Genomic DNA, 17,445 nt, shown 5'->3' with positions numbered 1-17,445 from the left:
ACGATGCCTCTCCATGTCCTCTTTCCTCCTTGTTGTGGATAATTACATGAAGTGTGGTTCATGCGAATTTGGATGCTGCTGAGTCATAGCTTGCCACAGTTTAACCAGACACCAGGGCCGTGCACAGACCTTTCAGGGACTTCGCTCCACCTATCCTACAAACGAAAAGTATTGGTCAATGCGCATTGTGGTAATTATCTTGGATTGTTTGTGGTTTGAACATGGTATCACGCTTGACAGGAGAGAAACTGAACTGATCCACAGAGTTTCTTAACCCAGATATGAAACATTGTGCGAGTTCTGAGAACAAAGGGGTTTTTTTAGAAGTCAAAGAGAGAAGTGACAAATAATTCCTTAGTAGTTCATTTAAAAAAATAATAATAATCTTTAACTAGGCAAGTCAGTTAAAGAACGCCCTATGGGTTTCTCAAATGGGCCGGTTGTGATACAGCCTGGAATCGAATCCGGGTCTGTAGTGACGCCTCTACCACTGAGATGCAGTGCCTTGGATTGCTGCGTCACTCGGAAGCCCTAAAGGCAAAACCTAAATTCGAGCCGATGTCTTAAGTATTTGAACATGTTATTAGTCCAACCTCGTGAAAGTGACAAACTGACACGATTTTATTTTCGTAAAAAACGTATTTAAATATTGGAGTGCCTTTGAGTTGTCGGCTGGCACTTGCGCAGTTCGGCACGAGACGACCCTTATACCCGATGACGTGTTCTGCGCATGGGCTGCCTAGCCAACGTCGCCATGTTATCACCTGTAACTGTCATCGGGGATTTCTATTGGAGAAGCAGATGTAGCCTATTTTCATACTTTACTGTCTTTTTCTGAACCTCTTCTAAGATTTGTGAATTGTGTGATGATTACGTGATATGTTTATACGCTGTAACTTAATTCAAATAGTGGGGCGAATTGTATTGACTTTATTCACACTTTGTTTTGGTTCGGTAGCGACACTCATCATACACGGAAGCACACGCATTTGACCCTCTTCTCGCGCTCTCACGGCACACTATATAACTTGTATTGAAAAGTACTGCTTTTATTTTTCTAATTAGTCCATTAACTTCTCAACTTTGCTCCAAATCGAAGCATCTGCGCCTGCATTTTGACCTAACGAGAGAAACCTCTATAATTTTCCTGGCCTGTTCACGGCACATTGAAGCATATGATTGGTCTACATATTTAAGGGACCAAGGGGATTGGATGCATGTTTTAAAGAAACGCCCCTCAAGATCAGAGTGGCGTTGAATCGAGAGAGAACGTTCTCCGCTGAGTTTATAAAACTAAAAATATTAGCACGGTATTGCTGTTTTATGTATAGTGTTGTCAACACAATTTGGTTGATTTAATCCACACTTGCATTACTCCCCTCGTTTGGTGATTGGCATTTAGGCTGAATCAACGAAAACGCAGTAGATAGAGACCTACAGTATGCTTTAGCAGGGAAGTTTGGTAGGGTGACATGATTTGTAACTATGACAATTATTTTGTCTAACCGACCGTGAACCCAAAAATGTAACCCGAGGTAAAGTTGGTTTTATATTCACACATTCAACAGACATTCGCCAGAAGCCATTTAAAAATGTAAAAATCAATAACTAATTCACCGTTTGTCACAGAATCATCAAGCTAGATATGATTTAGTCTATAAATGTCTAGCATACTTTTACAACATTTGTTTTGAGGAAAAATTACAGTTTTGATTGAATAGAAATAGAATCTATAAAATGCCATTTTAAAGCGGTAAAAATCAATAACTAATTCACTGTTTGTCACAGAAACATCAAATGATGTATGATTTATTATATAAATGTCTAGCATACTTTTACAACCTTTTTTGAGGAAAAATTCCAGTTTTGATTTTATGGAAATACATTCAACAGACATTTGTTTACGTGCTGCTGTGCGTTTTGTTGCTAGTGTTACTTTGCTACCTGTCAACTTTACGGTTTTTAATAACCGTTTATATTTTTTGTTTTTCCCTCGCTCGACTTTTCATTCAACTTTTTCATCCCGAACGCTATATCTGTACATGGTTCTACAGGACATCCACCAGCCGAAGCTAAGTAGTAACATTAACATTATGCCTTATAATTGCAGTCGCTGTACTCATAATATACAGGAGAACAATCGCTTTATGGTGAGGATAGCTGTGCTGCAAGCTCAGCTTCAGACGCAATCGTTAGGCAAGGGTAATTTAAGTGTAGGAAAGGATGAAACAGCGTCTGTGCCACAAATAAGTACAGATGGTAGTATAAATCCCCTCGCACAGTCCCCGCAGCCGGACAATTTTCTCATGGCTTCTGGAAGGAAATGCTGTAGGAATGCTCAACCGGTGTTATTCATTCAGCCGACAAACTTTCAACCGGTTCTCCCCATTAAGCAGCGGGTCGGAGTCAGAGGCCGAGTCTTCTCTGGTCTCTCCTCCTCCCGTTACTGGGTCTGAGACGCCGAAGCCTCCCACCATTAGCTCTGACATATTGAAAACGCTAGTCATTGGCAACTCCATTACCCGCAGTATTAGACTTTGACATGACCATAAACCGTTTACCAGAGGGCAGGGCTACCGACGTTAAGGATAATCTGAAGATGGTGCTGGCTAAGGCTAAAACTGGCGAGTGTAGAGAGTATAGGGATATTGTTATCCACGTCGGCACCAACGATGTTAGGATGAAACAGTCAAGAGGTCACCAAGCGCAACATAGCCTCTGCGTGTAAATCAGCTAGAAAGATGTCGGCATCGAGTAATTGTCTCTGGCCCCCTACAATTAGAACTGGCGAGTGTAGAGAGTATAGGGGGAGTGATGAGCTCTACAGCAGTCTCACAACTCAATCGTTGGTTGAAAACTTTTCTGCCCGTACAAAATATATCATTTTGAGATAATGGGCCCTCTTTCATGAATTTACCCGCAAACAGGACCAAGCCTGGCCTGCTGAGGAGTGACAGACTCCATCCTAGCTGGAGGGGTGCTCTCATTTTATCTATGAACATAGACAGGGCTCTAACTCCACAGTGAAATAGTGTGCCGGTCAGGCAGCAGGCTGTTAGCCAGCCTGCCAGCTTAGTGGAGTCTGCCACTAGCACAGTCAGTGTAGTCAGCTCAGCTATCCCCATTGAGACCGTGTCTGTGCCTCGATCTAGGTTGGACAAAACTGAACATGGCGGTGTTCGCTTTAGCAATCTCACTGGAATAAAGACCTCCTCCATTCCTGTCATTATTGAAAGAGATTGTGATACCTCAACATAGGGCTACATAATGTTAGATCCCTCACCTCCAAGGCAGTTATAGTCAATGGACTGATCATAATCGTGATGTGATTGGCCTGACTGAAACAAGGCTTAAGCCTGATGAATTTACTGTGTTAAATGAGGCCTCACGTCCTGGTTACACTAGTGACCATATCCCCACCGCATCCCGCAAAAGCGGAGGTGTTGCTAACATTTACGATACCAAATTTCAATTTACAAAAAAGAAATGACTGCGATTTCGTATTTTGAGCTTCTAGTCATGAAATCTATGCAGCCTACTCAATCACTTTTAATAGCTACTGTTTACAGGCCTCCTTGGCCGTAAACAGCGTTCCATGAATTCCTATCGGACCTTTTAGTCATTGCATATAATATTCACATTTTTGGTGACTTTAATATTCACATGGAAAAGGCCACAGACCCACTCCAAAGGGCTTTCGGAGCCATCATCGTCTCAGTAGGTTTTGTCCAACATGTCTCCGGACCTAGTTTTGTCCCGTGGAATAAATATTGTGGATCTTGAAATGTTTTTCCTCATAATCCTGGACTATCGACACCCATTTAATTATGTTTGCAATCGCAAGAAATAATCTGCTGAGACCCCAACCAAGGAGCATCAAAAGCCGTGCTATAAATTCTCGGACAACCCAAAGATTTCTAGATGCCCTTCCAGACTCCCTCCACCTACCCAAGGATGTCAGAGTACAACAATTGGTTAACCACCTAACTGAGGAACTTAATTTAACCTTCCGTAATACCCTAGATGCAGTCGCACCTCTAAAAAAAACAAAAAAAAAACAAACATTTGTCATAAGAAACTAGCTCCCTGGTATACAGAAAATACCCGAGCCCTGAAGCAAGCTTCCAGAAAATTGGAGCGGAAATGACGCTGCACCAAACTGGAAGTCTTCCGATTAGCTTGGAAAGACAGTACCGTGCAATATCGAAGAGGCTTCACTGCTGCTCGATCATCCTATTTTTCCAATTTAATTGAGGAGAATAAGAACAATCCTAAATCTATTTTTGATACTGTCGCAAAGCTAACTAAAAAACAGCATTCCCCAAGAGAGGATGGCTTTCACTTCAGCAGTGATACATTTATGAATTTATTTGATGAAAATATCATGATCATTAGAAAGCAAATTACGGATCTGCGTATTTATCCAAAGCTCAGTTGTCCTGAGTCTGCAAAACATCGCCAGGACCTAGGATCAAGGGAGGCACTCAAGTTTTTTAATACTATATCTCTTGACACATTGATGAAAATAGTCATGGCCTCTAAACCTTCAAGCTCCATACTGGGCCCTATTCCAACTAAACTACTGAAAGAGCTGCTTCCTGTGCTTGGCCCTCCTATGTTGAACATAATAAACAGCTCTATATCCACCGGATGTGTACCAAACTCACTAAAAGTGTCAGTAATAAAGCCTCTCTTGAAAAAAAAAAAATACATTGACCCAGAAAATATAAAAAACTATTGGCCTATATCAAATCTCCCATTCCACTCAAAAATGTTAGAAAAAGCTGTTGCGCAGCAACTCACTGCCTTCCTGAAGAATAACTATGTATACGAAACGCTTCAGTCTGGTTTTAGACCCCATCATAGCACTGAGACTGCACTCGTGAAGGTGGTAAATTACCTTTTAATGGTGTCAGACCAAGGCACTGCATCTGTTCTCGCGCTCCTAGACCTTAGTGCTGCTTTCTGACAAATCAACTGTAAATTTCGGTGTTTCTCAAGGCTCCATTTTAGGACCTTTATTGTTTTCACTATATATTTTACATCTTGGTGATGTCATTCGGAAACATAATGTTAACTTTCACTGCTATGCGGACAATACACAGCTGTACATTTCGATGAAACATGGTGAAGCCCCAAAATTTCCCTCCCTGGAAGCCTGTGTTTCAGACATAAGGAAGTGGATGGCGGAATTTTTGAAACTTTTATACTCGGACAAAACAGAAATGCTAGTTCTAGGTCCCAAGAAACCAAGAGATCTTCTGTTGGATCTGACAATTAATCTTGATGGTTGTACTGTCGTCTCAAATAAAACTGTGAAGTACCTCGGCGTTCCTCTCTTTTGAGGAACATATCAAGACTGTTTCAAGGACAGCTTTTTTCCATCTACGTAACATTGCAAAAATCTGAAACTTTCTGTCCAAAAATGATACAGAAAAATGTATCCATGCTTTTGTCACTTCTAGATTAGACTACCCAGATAAAGCACTAAATAAATGTCAGTTAGTGCTAAACACGGCTGCTACAATCTTGACTAGAACCAAACAATGTGATCATATTACTCCAGTGCTAGCCTCTACACTGGCTTCCTGTTAAGGCTAGGGCTGATATCAATGTTTTACTGCTAACCTACAAAGGAGAAAGCCCATATAATGCTATCTTTCCGATTTGGTCCTGCCGTACATACCTACACATACACTACGGTCACAAGACGCAGGCCTCCTTATTGTCCCTAGAATTTCTAAGCAAACAGCTGGAGGCAGGGCTTTCTCCTATAGAGCTCCATTTTTATGAAATGGTCTGCTAATCCATGTCAGAGACGCAGACACGGTCTCAACATTTAAATCTTTATTGAAGACTCATCTCTTCAGTAGATCCTATGATTGAGTGTAATCTGGCCCAGGGGTGTGAAGGTGAACGGAAAGGCACTGGAGCGACTAACCACCCTTGCTGTCTCTGCCTGGCCGGTTCCCCTCTCTCCACTAGGATTCTCTGCCTCTAACCCTATTACAGGGGCTGAGTCACTGGCTTTCTGGTGCTCTTCCATGCCGTCCCTAGGAGGGGTGCGTCACTTGAGTGGGTTGAGTCTCTGACATGATCTTCCTGTCCGGGTTGGCGCCCCCCTCGGGTTCGTGCCATGGGGGAGATCTTCGTGGGCTATACTCGGCCTTGTCTCAGGGTAGTAAGTTGGTGGTTGAAGATATCCCTCTAGTGGTGTGGGTCTGTGCTTTGTAAAAGTGGATGGGGTTATATCCTGCCTGGTTGGCTCTGTCCGGGGGTAGAGTTGGACGGGGCCACATTGTCTCCTGATCCCTCCTGTCTCAACCTCCAGTAATTATGCTGCAATAGTTTGTGTCGGGGGGCTAGGGTCAGTCTGTTATATCTGGAGTATTTCTCCTGTCTTATCCGGTGTCCTGTGTGAATTTAAGTATGCTTCCTCTAATTCTCTCTCTTTCTCTTCTCTCGGAGGACCTGAGCCGTAGGACCATGCCTCAGGACTACCTGGCCTGATGACTCCTTGCTGTCCCCAGTCCACCTGGTCGTGCTGCTGCTCCAGTTTCAACTGTTCTGCCTGCGGCTATGGAACCCTGACCTGTTCACCAGAGGTGCTACCTTGTCCCGGACCTGCTGTTTTCAACTCTGAATGATCGCTATGAAAAGCCAACTGACATTTACTCCTGAGGTGCTGACCTGTTGCACCCTCTACAACCACTGTGATTATTATTATTTGACACTGCTGGTCATCTATGAACGTTTGAACATCTTGGCCATGTACTGTTATAATCTCCACCCGGCACAGCCAGAAGAGGACTGGCCACCACTCAGAGCCTGGTTCCTCTCTAGGTTTCTTCCTAGGTTCCTGCCTTTCTAGAGAGTTTTTCCTAGCCACCGTGCTTCTACATCTGCATTGCTTGCTGTTTGAGGTTATAGGCTGGGTTTCTGTACAGAACTTTGTGACATCGGCTGATGTAAAAAGGGCTTTACAAATCAATTTGATTTGATATTATTTATTTAATTGATTTAGTCTGATCAGTGGAAGAATTCTCATTCTTAACAATGGGCAAAAATATAGGGAAATTGGTGTGCTTGTCAGCAACAACAGTACTGTTATTCCCCACACTCATTTTACTATTCCACTTCTTCTCAATTTTTCCAATGTAGTCACATATTTCAAATCTGATATGCATATTTTTCTACTAGAAATTGTATTATATTCATGGACAATTTTGAATAAGTCAAACAAATAAGCATTGGATATTACATGTTCCTGCAACAAATATAATTCTTGACATTTTAGTATTGTGCACATGCTAGGCAGAGATGGCAGGGGGACTCACAAGTCATAAACAATATTTTATTTGGTTAGGGTGTAATTCAATGGTGTTCCGTTTTCAAGTTTTAGGCACAAAGACATACTTTATGAATGCCACCAGGGGAAAGACAGATAAACAAAAGCCAAAGAGAAATATGCTGCTGAAATGAACAAGGAAGTAAATTCAAAGACAGATCACTGTAATTTATATCATACACGTTTACAACATTAATTTCATTTTAATTATGATGAATTACTAGCTAACAATGAAATGTTTCTCAATAAAAATGTCAGAAGATGGGACTTTAAAGGGGTGTTCTAACTCTGGTCACTAAAGGTCCCATGGAACTTATTGCAGGAGTATGTGAGTACCATTTTAGTTGTAAAACTATATTCATTTCATGTAATACTGTGTATAAAAGTACCATGTATGTGAAGTTTATGAATAATGTATATGTAACTAAATATTTGTAAAAAAACAAACAAATTTCAAACAAAGTTACTTTGGCCCTCCGAAGAGGAGGGGTGAAATACATAAAAATAGAGTATGTAAGTGGGGTTATGTTGTTGATTTTCCCCTTACACTGTAAATAGCTATGGGTGTCTAGAACAGTTTCCCAAACTCGTGTGCATGAACAGATCAGCCGAAAAACTCCTTGCCGAAGGCCAAAACAAACAAAAACGTCAAAATATTTCGTCATAACATATGTACGAACGGTTCTAAATTGTTTCAGATGGGCAAACATCATAAGCTTGTAAGCTGAGTTTGAGTAAGACTACCACTTTGCATTTAGAACGGTTGGTTTTATTATAGCTAATAAATAACCAAAACATTGATGGATTATTAGATAAAATAAATGCATGCCTCTGATCTTTTTTTTCTTCTATTTTTTTTTTTATTGTAGAGAAATCAGTCTACATATAAGAAGTACACAAACAGACAATGTTAACATATGCTAGGGGGTACAACACATTACACATTATACAAAGACCTTAAAAGATGCACACATATTGATTTTTTTAAGGACACCGAGCAGCACATTCTCCCATAAAAAACAAAAGTCATCAAGAATATTAACAATTATAAAACTGAATATCTTTTATTAATTGTTTTACATGTAGACAATGCCAAAATAAATGTGAAACTGTTTCTGGATGCTCAACACAAAAAGTACAATCAATGTTAATGTCTTTTTTGAGTTTCTTCAGGTAATGATTCGCAGGGTAATACTTATGGATCATTCTGAAAGAGAACTCTTTGACCTTGTTCACAAGCAAGTATTTGTGTGGTAATAACCAGACTTTTTTCCAACAGATATTAGTGACCAATGTATTCCAGTAACTTGTGACATAAGGAATGGATACAATATCCCTTTGAAATAAAGCACGTATAGACCTATTGTTCTGAGGGAGCAAGGAGAAACATATTTTTCCTATTGGAGAGTCAACTGGATAAAGCGAGGGTAGGTCAAGAAGGTGAGGTCTGGCTACATCTGTAAATAACATGAGAGTTCCAGATGGAATAGCATCAAAGACTATGGCAAACTCTCTAGGTGTTACAGGGATATTGTAACGAGATAACATTTCCTCAAAATTCGAACAATCCTTCTGCGTTAAAAAGTTGACTCACCAGTAGGATATGATTATTGAATTAGTTCTAAAAAATAAAGACTTGTTTCTATACAAAACGTCCTTATTGTTCCAAATTAAATACCTATGCGGGGAAAAATTATGTTTATATATTTAACGACCATGCTAAGAATACTTGTCTATGAAAAGCAGATAATTTAGCAGGAATCTTATCAATGTTATAGTTACAAAGTAACATCTGCCCATGCAAGTGTCATCACACTCCCTCATCTGATTGGTCAAGTAGACGGGCCTTCTGACTTTGTGGCTGTGGTAACTAGTAACTATCCTGCAATCCCTTTAGCTAATCCATGACTCCATGTCATGTGCCAAAGGAAAAATGCCACCTACTGGAGAAGGCAGATTTTGGGCCCAGTTATAACCCTTTTTTATTATACTGTAGCTCAGTGGTTATCCTTCTCGCTTTGCCTCTTCCTCTCTGGTGTGACTCACACATTTCAGTATTTTCCTGGCACCACTCCGCCAGAGCCCTCACCTCCTCCCTGTAGGCTGTCTCGTCGTTGTTGGTAATCAGTCCTACCACTGTTGTGTCGTCTGCAAACTTGATGATTGAGTTGGAGACGTGCATTGCCAAGCAGTCATGGGTGAACAGGGAGTACAGGAGAGGGCTGAGCATGCACCCTTGTTGAGGATCAGCGTAGCGGAGGTGTTGTTGCCTACCTTCACCACCTGGGGTCGACCCGTCAGGAAGTCCAGGACCCAGTTGCACAGGGCGGGGTTGAGACCCAGGGCCCCAAGCTTTGTGATCAGCTTGGAGGGCATTATGTTGTTGAACACTGAGCTGTAGTCAATGAACAGCATTACATAGGTGTTCCTCGTTTGCAGATGGGATAGGACAGTGTGCAGTGCGATGGCTTCGTCCGTGGGTATGCAAATTGTAGTGGATCTAGGGTGTCGGGTAAGGTGGAGGTGATATGATCATTATCTACTCCCCGGAGTCGGAAGAACTCGTGGATACCATTTTTATGTCTCTGTGTGCAGTTTGAAGGAAGTTGCTAGCTAGGGCTAGTGCAACTGCTAACTAGCGTTAGTGCAATGACTGGAAGTCTATGGGTATCTACTAGCATGACGTTCGATCCCCATAGACTACTAGTTAACATTGGCTCACAAAACTACCTCTAACTTCCTTCTTACTAGACACAGAGACATAAAAATGTTATCCACGAAGTATCCCTTTAACTAGCCTTTCAAAGCACTTCATGGTTACAGAACACTTCATGGTGACAGAAGTGAGTGCTACGGGGCAATAGTCATTTAGTTCAGTTACCTTCACTTTCTTGGGTACAGGAACAATAGGGGACATCTTGAAGCAAGTGGGGACAACCGACTGGGTTAGGGAAAGTGACGACACGTCATTAAATAAAATACAATTTTATTGTTCACATAGACATGGTTAGCAGATGCTATTGCAAGTGTAGTGAACTGCTTATGCTTCTAGATCCGACATAACAGCAGTATCTAACAAGTAATATCTAACAATTCCACAACAAAACCTAATATCTAACAAATTCCACAACCAAATCTAACATGCATACATTGTTATCTCCCTTCAGGTTTTGGTTCTGTTGCCTCTGTTGTGTTCACTTGACAGTGGTAACCCTTAATGCCTATGGTGGTAATGCTGTCTCACTACACAGGGGCAGCGAAAACACTCATAAGTCAACATGAAGCAGCAGCCCCATTGAGAAATGATTCCTATGTACTTCCTATAACAGTCCCCTATAATAGTCCCTTGCTATTGAACTGCTCACACTCTCCTTCCCTACTCTACCATATTCAATTGAACTCTCTGAGGACAGATTTAGCAAAACTGCAACTACCGACAATCATTGTGAATAGAGAACGTTGTGAGACATACCAGCTATGAGCCCTTTCTGTTTTAGGGGAGCTCAGGTTAAGAATAGAACACCTGGGGCTCTGGAATGTTATCAGACAACACAAATTACTTGATTACCGTTACAACCTATTGTTGTCAATGTACTTGCTTCCATCTTCCATTGTAGGAGGCAGAGGTTAAGATTTGGTTACAGTATTGGGTACATAATGTATTTTTGACTAAGAAATACATGCATAATAACAAGTGTGAGTATAGTGCAGCATCTAGGTACTTGTGACCCTCTCCATTTTGACTGTTAGCACGATGACTATCGGGATTTTTGGCACTTGGGACCATCAGTACAACACCACTGAGCAAGCACTCACAGACAAGATCAAAAACAGCCCAAGTTATCCATTCACTAAGAGATCTATCGTTTACTCCTCTAATTTCTATTTCACTGCTTATTTATTATTTATTTTTTTCAGATGTTGCATTACAGCTGGTTTGCTGGTTAATGATAATATGATACGATTTGTTACAGTGTTTGTTCTTGAATACCTGCATGAAAATATCTGGAAAGGTTCTTTGCTACTAATCTGAAATTGAGTGTCTCTCTCTTTTGTCAGGATAATAGCCATGAGAACGTCCTACATTCTGCTATTTCTCTCTTTTGAATACTGATTGAAAATTGAACACTGACCATGTTTAGTTTTCCTTTTGTAAGAGTGTATAAATCTCATACCATTAACTCCTAGCCATTTCGTTAGTCATTCTCCCTCAGACTGACCTTTACCATAAACTTTGACCTCTTCCTGGTTCAGGACCATCACAAGTGTGCTGGGTTCCTGGTGTTCAACCTGTGCCTCTCTCTGTGACTAGTCTGTTCTGGGACCTTCCGCCGACCCCTGGTGATCGATCACAAGAAGAAGGAGTACCGCTACTACATCCACACACACCTAGGAAGGGTTAGCTTACGTGTTAAGTAGTTGCAAAGTAGAAAAACATTTGTAAGTAGTTGCAAAGTTGCTAAATAGCTAAAATGTTAATGTTGTCCGTGATGATATTCGAATATGCAACCAACCACCACGCCGACCAACCACCCTACTTTCGTTTTTGCCTTAAAGCTGCAACATATAACTTTTTGGGTGACCCGACCAAATTCACATAGAAATGTGAGTTATAGAGCTGTCATTCTCATTGAAAGTAAGTCTAAGAAGAGGTAGATCTGTTCTATGTGCGCTATTTCTATGCTTCCCGTTCTTCAGTTTAGTTTTTGCGTATTTTACTTTTGGTTTTGTACACCAGCTTCAAACAGCTGAAAAAAAAAAAAGTGGTTATTGAAAATATATTTCAGATGTAGATCGTACATTGATTTTCTACACTATACATTGCTTGATTTGTCACATAAACGTTTGCAACCAGGAAATGGCAGAGCGATTTCTGCATTTTTTATTTCACCTTTATTTAACCAGGTAGGCCAGTTGAGAACAAGTTCTTATTTACAACTGTGACCTGGCCAAGATAAAGCAAAGCAGTGTGACAAAAACAACTACACAGAGCATATGGCACCTTTAAGTAACCTTCTGTCTTTTTATATTTTTTATTTTATGTTTTATAAAATATACAAAACATACACATACAAACGACAACATCATTCAAACATCAACTATATCACACCTGCCTTGACCCACTAGCACACACACCCATCTCCAATGCCCGCATCACTTTCTGCCACATGGCCTGAAACTGCACCATTTTGTTTCTCTCTGTAGCCCACACATTTTTAATATTTAAATAATAAATCATTAGATATTTCCATTGTATTAACGATGGCAGATTGATTGATTTCCAAGTTGGGGGTGTAGTTTTCAGACAGACAGTTAAAAGTACATTTCTGTCTTTTGTAAACATACCAAACATAACATTTTACACTAATTGGTATCCCGGAATTACGTTTACTATTTAATTTTTTTATTTTAATTGTATTTTATTTCACCTTTATTTAACCAGGTAGGCAAGTTGAGAACAAGTTCTCATTTACAATTGCGACCTGGCCAAGATAAAGCAAAGCAGTTCGACAACATACAACAACAGAGAGTTACACATGGAGTAAAACAAACATACAGTCAATAATACAGTAGAAAAATAAGTTTATATACAATATGAGCAAATGAGGTGAGATAAGGGAGGTAAAGGCAAAAAGGCCATGGTGGCAAAGTAAATACAATATAGCAAGTAAAACACTGGAATGGTAGATTTGTAGTAGAAGAAAGTGCAAAGTAGAAATAGAAATAATGGGGTGCAAATGAGCAAAATAAATAAATAAATAAAGTAGTGGAAGAGGTTGTTTTTTGGGCTAAATTATACATGGGCTATGTACAGGTGCAGTGATCTGTGAGCTGCTCTGACAACTGGTGCTTAAAGCTAGTGAGGGAGATAAGTGTTTCCAGTTTCAGAGATTTTTGTAGTTCGTTCCAGTCATTGACAGCAGAGAACTGGAAGGAGAGATGGCCAAAGGAGGAATTGGCTTTGGGGGTGACCAGAGAGATATACCTGCTGGAGCGCGTGCTACAGGTGGGTGCTGCTAAGGTGACCAGTGAGCGGAGATAAGGGGGGACTTTACCAAGCAGGGTCTTGTAGATGACCTGGAGCCAGTGGGTTTGGCGACGAGTATGAAGCGAGGGCCAGCGAACGAGAGCGTACAGGTCGCAGTGGTGGGTAGTATATGGGGCTTTGGTGACAAAACGTATGATAGACTGCATCCAGTTTGTTGAGTAGGGTATTGGAGTCTATTTTGTAAATGACATTGCCGAAGTCGAGGATCGGTAGGATGGTCAGTTTTACGAGGGTATGTTTGGCAGCATGAGTGAAGGATGCTTTGTTGCGAAATAGGAAGCCAATTCTAGATTTAACTTTGGATTGGAGATGTTTGATGTGAGTCTGGAAGGAGAGTTTACAGTCTAACCAGACACCTAGGTATTTGTAGTTGTCCACATATTCTAAGTCAGAACCATCAAGAGTAGTGATGCTGGACGGGCGGGCAGGTGCAGGCAGCGATCGGTTGAAGAGCATGCATTTAGTTTAACTTGTATTTAAGAGCAGTTGGAGGCCACGGAAGGAGAGTTGTATGGCATTGAAGCTCGTCTGGAAGGTAGTTAACACAGTGTCCAAAGAAGGGCCAGAAGTATACAGAATGGTGTCGTCTGCGTAGAGGTGGATCAGAGACTCACGACATCATTGATGTATACAGAGAAAAGAGTTGGCCCAAGAATTGAACCCTGTGGCACCCCCATAGAGACTGCCAGAGGTCCGGACAACAGGCCCTCCGATTTGACACACTGAACTCTGTCGGAGAAGTAGTTGGTGGACCAGTCGAGGCAATCATTTGAGAAACCAAGGCTATTGAGTCTGCCGATGAGGATGTGGTGATTGACAGAGTCGAAGGCTTTGGCCAGGTCAATGAATACGGCAGCACAGTATTGTTTCTTATCAATGGCGGTTACGATATCGTTTAGGACCTTGAGCGTGGCTGAGGTGCACCCATGACCAGCTTTGAAACCAGATTGCATAGCGGAGAAGGTGCGGTGGGATTCAAAATGGTCGGTAATCTGTTTGTTGACTTGGGTTTCGAAGACCTTAGAAAGGCAGGGTAGGATAGATATAGGTCTATAGCAGTTTGGGTCAAGAGTGTCCCCTCCTTTGAAGAGGGGGATGACAGCAGCTGCTTTCCAATCTTTGGGAATCTCAGACGACACGAAAGAGAGGTTGAACAGGCGAGTAATAGGGGTTGCAACAATTTTGGCAGATCATTTTAGAAAGAAAGGCTCTAGATTGTCTAGCCCGACTGATTTGTAGGGGTCCAGATTTTGCAGCTCTTTCAGAACATCAGCTGAATGGATTTGGGAGAAGGAGAAATGGGGTTGGCTTGGGCGAGTAGCTGTGGGGGGTGCAGTGCTGTTGACTACGGTAGGTGTAGCCAGGTGGAAAGCATGGCCAGCCGTAGTAAAATGCTTATTGAAATTCTCAATTATAGTGGGTTTATCGGTGGTGATAGAGTTTCCTATCCTCAGTGCAGTGGGCAGCTGGGAGGAGGTGTTCTTATTCTTCATGGACTTTACAGTGTCCCAGAACTTTTTCTGTGTGGCTCAGTTGGTAGAGCATGGGGTGTGCAACGCCAGGGTTGTGGGTTCGATTCCCACGGGGGGGCCAGTACAAAATAAATAAATAAATAAAATAAAAAATGCATGAAATGAAATGTATGAAATGTATGCACTCACTAAGTCGCTCTGGATAAGATGACTAGAATGACTAGAATGTAAAAAATGTGTTGCAGGAAGCAAATTTGTGCTTGAAAAAGCTAGCCTTGGCATTTCTAACTGCCTGTGTATATTGGTAACTAACTTCCCTGAAAAGTTGCATATCACGGGGGCTGTTCGATGCTAATACAGAACGCCACAGGATGTTTTTGTGTTGTGTAACAGTGTAGGTTCCATCCCTCTCTTCGCCCCAACCCGGGCTCGAACCAGGGACCCTTGCACACATCAACAACTGACACCCACGAAGCATCGTTACCCATCGCGCCACGGCCCTTGCAACGCAAGGGGAAACCATACTTCAAGTCTCAGAGCGAGTGACGTCACTGATTGAAATGCTATTAGCGCGCACCACCGCTAACTAACTAGCCATTTCACATCGGTTACACTCACCCCTTTGACCTCCTCCTTTTCCGCAGCAACCAATGATCCGGGTCAACAGCGTCAATGTAACAGTGTAGGTTCCGTCCCTCTCTTCACCCCAACCCGTGCTCGAACCAGGGACCCTTGCACACATCAACAACTGACACCCCACGAAGCATCATTACCCATCGCGCCACAAAAGCCGCGGCCCTTGCAACGCAAGGGGAAACCCTACTTCAAGTCTCAGAGCGAGTGACGTCACTGATTGAAATGCTATTAGCGCGCACCACCGCTAACTAACTAGCCATTTCACATCGGTTACATTGGTTAAGGGCAGTCAGGTCTGGAGAGGACCAAGGGCTATATCTGTTCCTGGTTCTAAATTTCTTGAATGGGGCATGCTTATTTAAGATGGAGAGGAAGGCATTTAAAAAAATAACCAGGCATCCTCTACTGATGGGATGAGGTCAATATCCTTTCAATATCCGGATACCCGGGCCAGGACGATTAGAAAGGCTTGCTCGCTGAAATGTTTCAGGAAGCGCTTGACAGTGATGAGTGGAGGTCGTTTGACCGCTGACCCATTACGGATGCAGGCAATGAGGCAGTGATCGCTGAGATCTTGGTTGAAAACAGCAGAGGTGTATTTAGAGGGCAAGTTGGTTAGGATGATATCTATGAGGGTGCCCGTGTTTACGGCTTTGGGGTGGTACCTGGTGGGTTCATTAATAATTTGTGTGAGATTGAGGGCATCAAGCTTGGATTGTAGGGGTGTTAAGCATGTCCCAGTTTAGGTCACCTAGCAGCACGAGCTCTGAAGATCGATTAGGGGCAATCAGTTCATATATGGTGTCCAGAGCACAGCTGGGGGCTGAGGGTGGTCTATAGCAGGCGGCAACTGTGAGAGACTTGTTTTTAGAGGGATGGATTTTTAAAAGTAGAAGTTCAAATTGTTTGGGTACAGACCTGGATAGTAGGACAGAACTCTGCAGGCTATCTCTGCAGTAGATTGCAACACCGCCCCCTTTGGCCGTTCTATCTTGTCTGAAAATTTTGTAGTTAGGGATGAAGATTTCAGAGTTTTTGGTGGACTTCCTAAGCCAGGATTCAGACACGGCTAGGACATCCGGGTTGGCAGATTGTGCTAAAGCAGTGAATGAAACAAACTTAGGGAGGAGGCTTCTAAAGTTAACATGCATGAAACCAAGGCTATTACGGTTACAGAAGTCATCAAAAGAGAGTGCCTGGGGAATAGGAGTGGAGCTAGGCACTGCAGGGCCTGGATTCACCTCTACATCACCAGAGGAGCAGAGGAGGAGTTTGATAAGGGTACGGCTAAAAGCTATGAGGATTGGTCATCTGTGACGTCCGGAATAGAGAGTAAAAGGAGCAGGTTTCTGGGGGCGATAAAATAGCTTCAAGGTATAATGTACAGACAAAGGTATGATAGGATGTGAATACAGTGGAGGTAAACCTAGGCATTGAGTGATGATGAGAGAGATATTGTCTCTGGAAACCAGAAGATGTCATTGCATGTGTGGGTGGAGGAACTGAAAGGTTGGATAAGGTATAATGAGCAGGGCTAGAGGCTCTACAGTGAAATAAGCCAATAAACACTAACCAGAACCGCAATGGACAAGGCATATTGACATTAAGGAGAGGCATGCTTAGCCGAGTGATCAAAGGGTCCAGTGAGAATTAGACAGCTAGCCGAGCCATAGGTAGCAAGCTGGTAGAAGATGGAGGAAGGTCTGTTTTTAGCCACCTGGTGCGTTTCCGTCGGTAGATTAGTGGGGTTCCGTGTGTTAGGGGGGACCAGTTCAATTGGCAAAATAGTTATAGTTATAGTGGCCCAAGAAAATTGTCCGATAGACCTATTCAGATAGCAGCCGATAAGACAGCTAACGATTAGCGGGCCGCAGATGGGTGTTCAGGTTACGTCGCGACGGAGGGGCCAGTTGGATAACTCCCTCAGGCAGATAACGTCG

The sequence above is a fragment of the Salmo salar genome, chromosome ssa27, assembly GCF_905237065.1.
Source record: "Salmo salar chromosome ssa27, Ssal_v3.1, whole genome shotgun sequence".
Lineage (NCBI taxonomy): Eukaryota > Metazoa > Chordata > Actinopteri > Salmoniformes > Salmonidae > Salmo > Salmo salar.
This window is presented reverse-complemented; position numbering follows the sequence as displayed.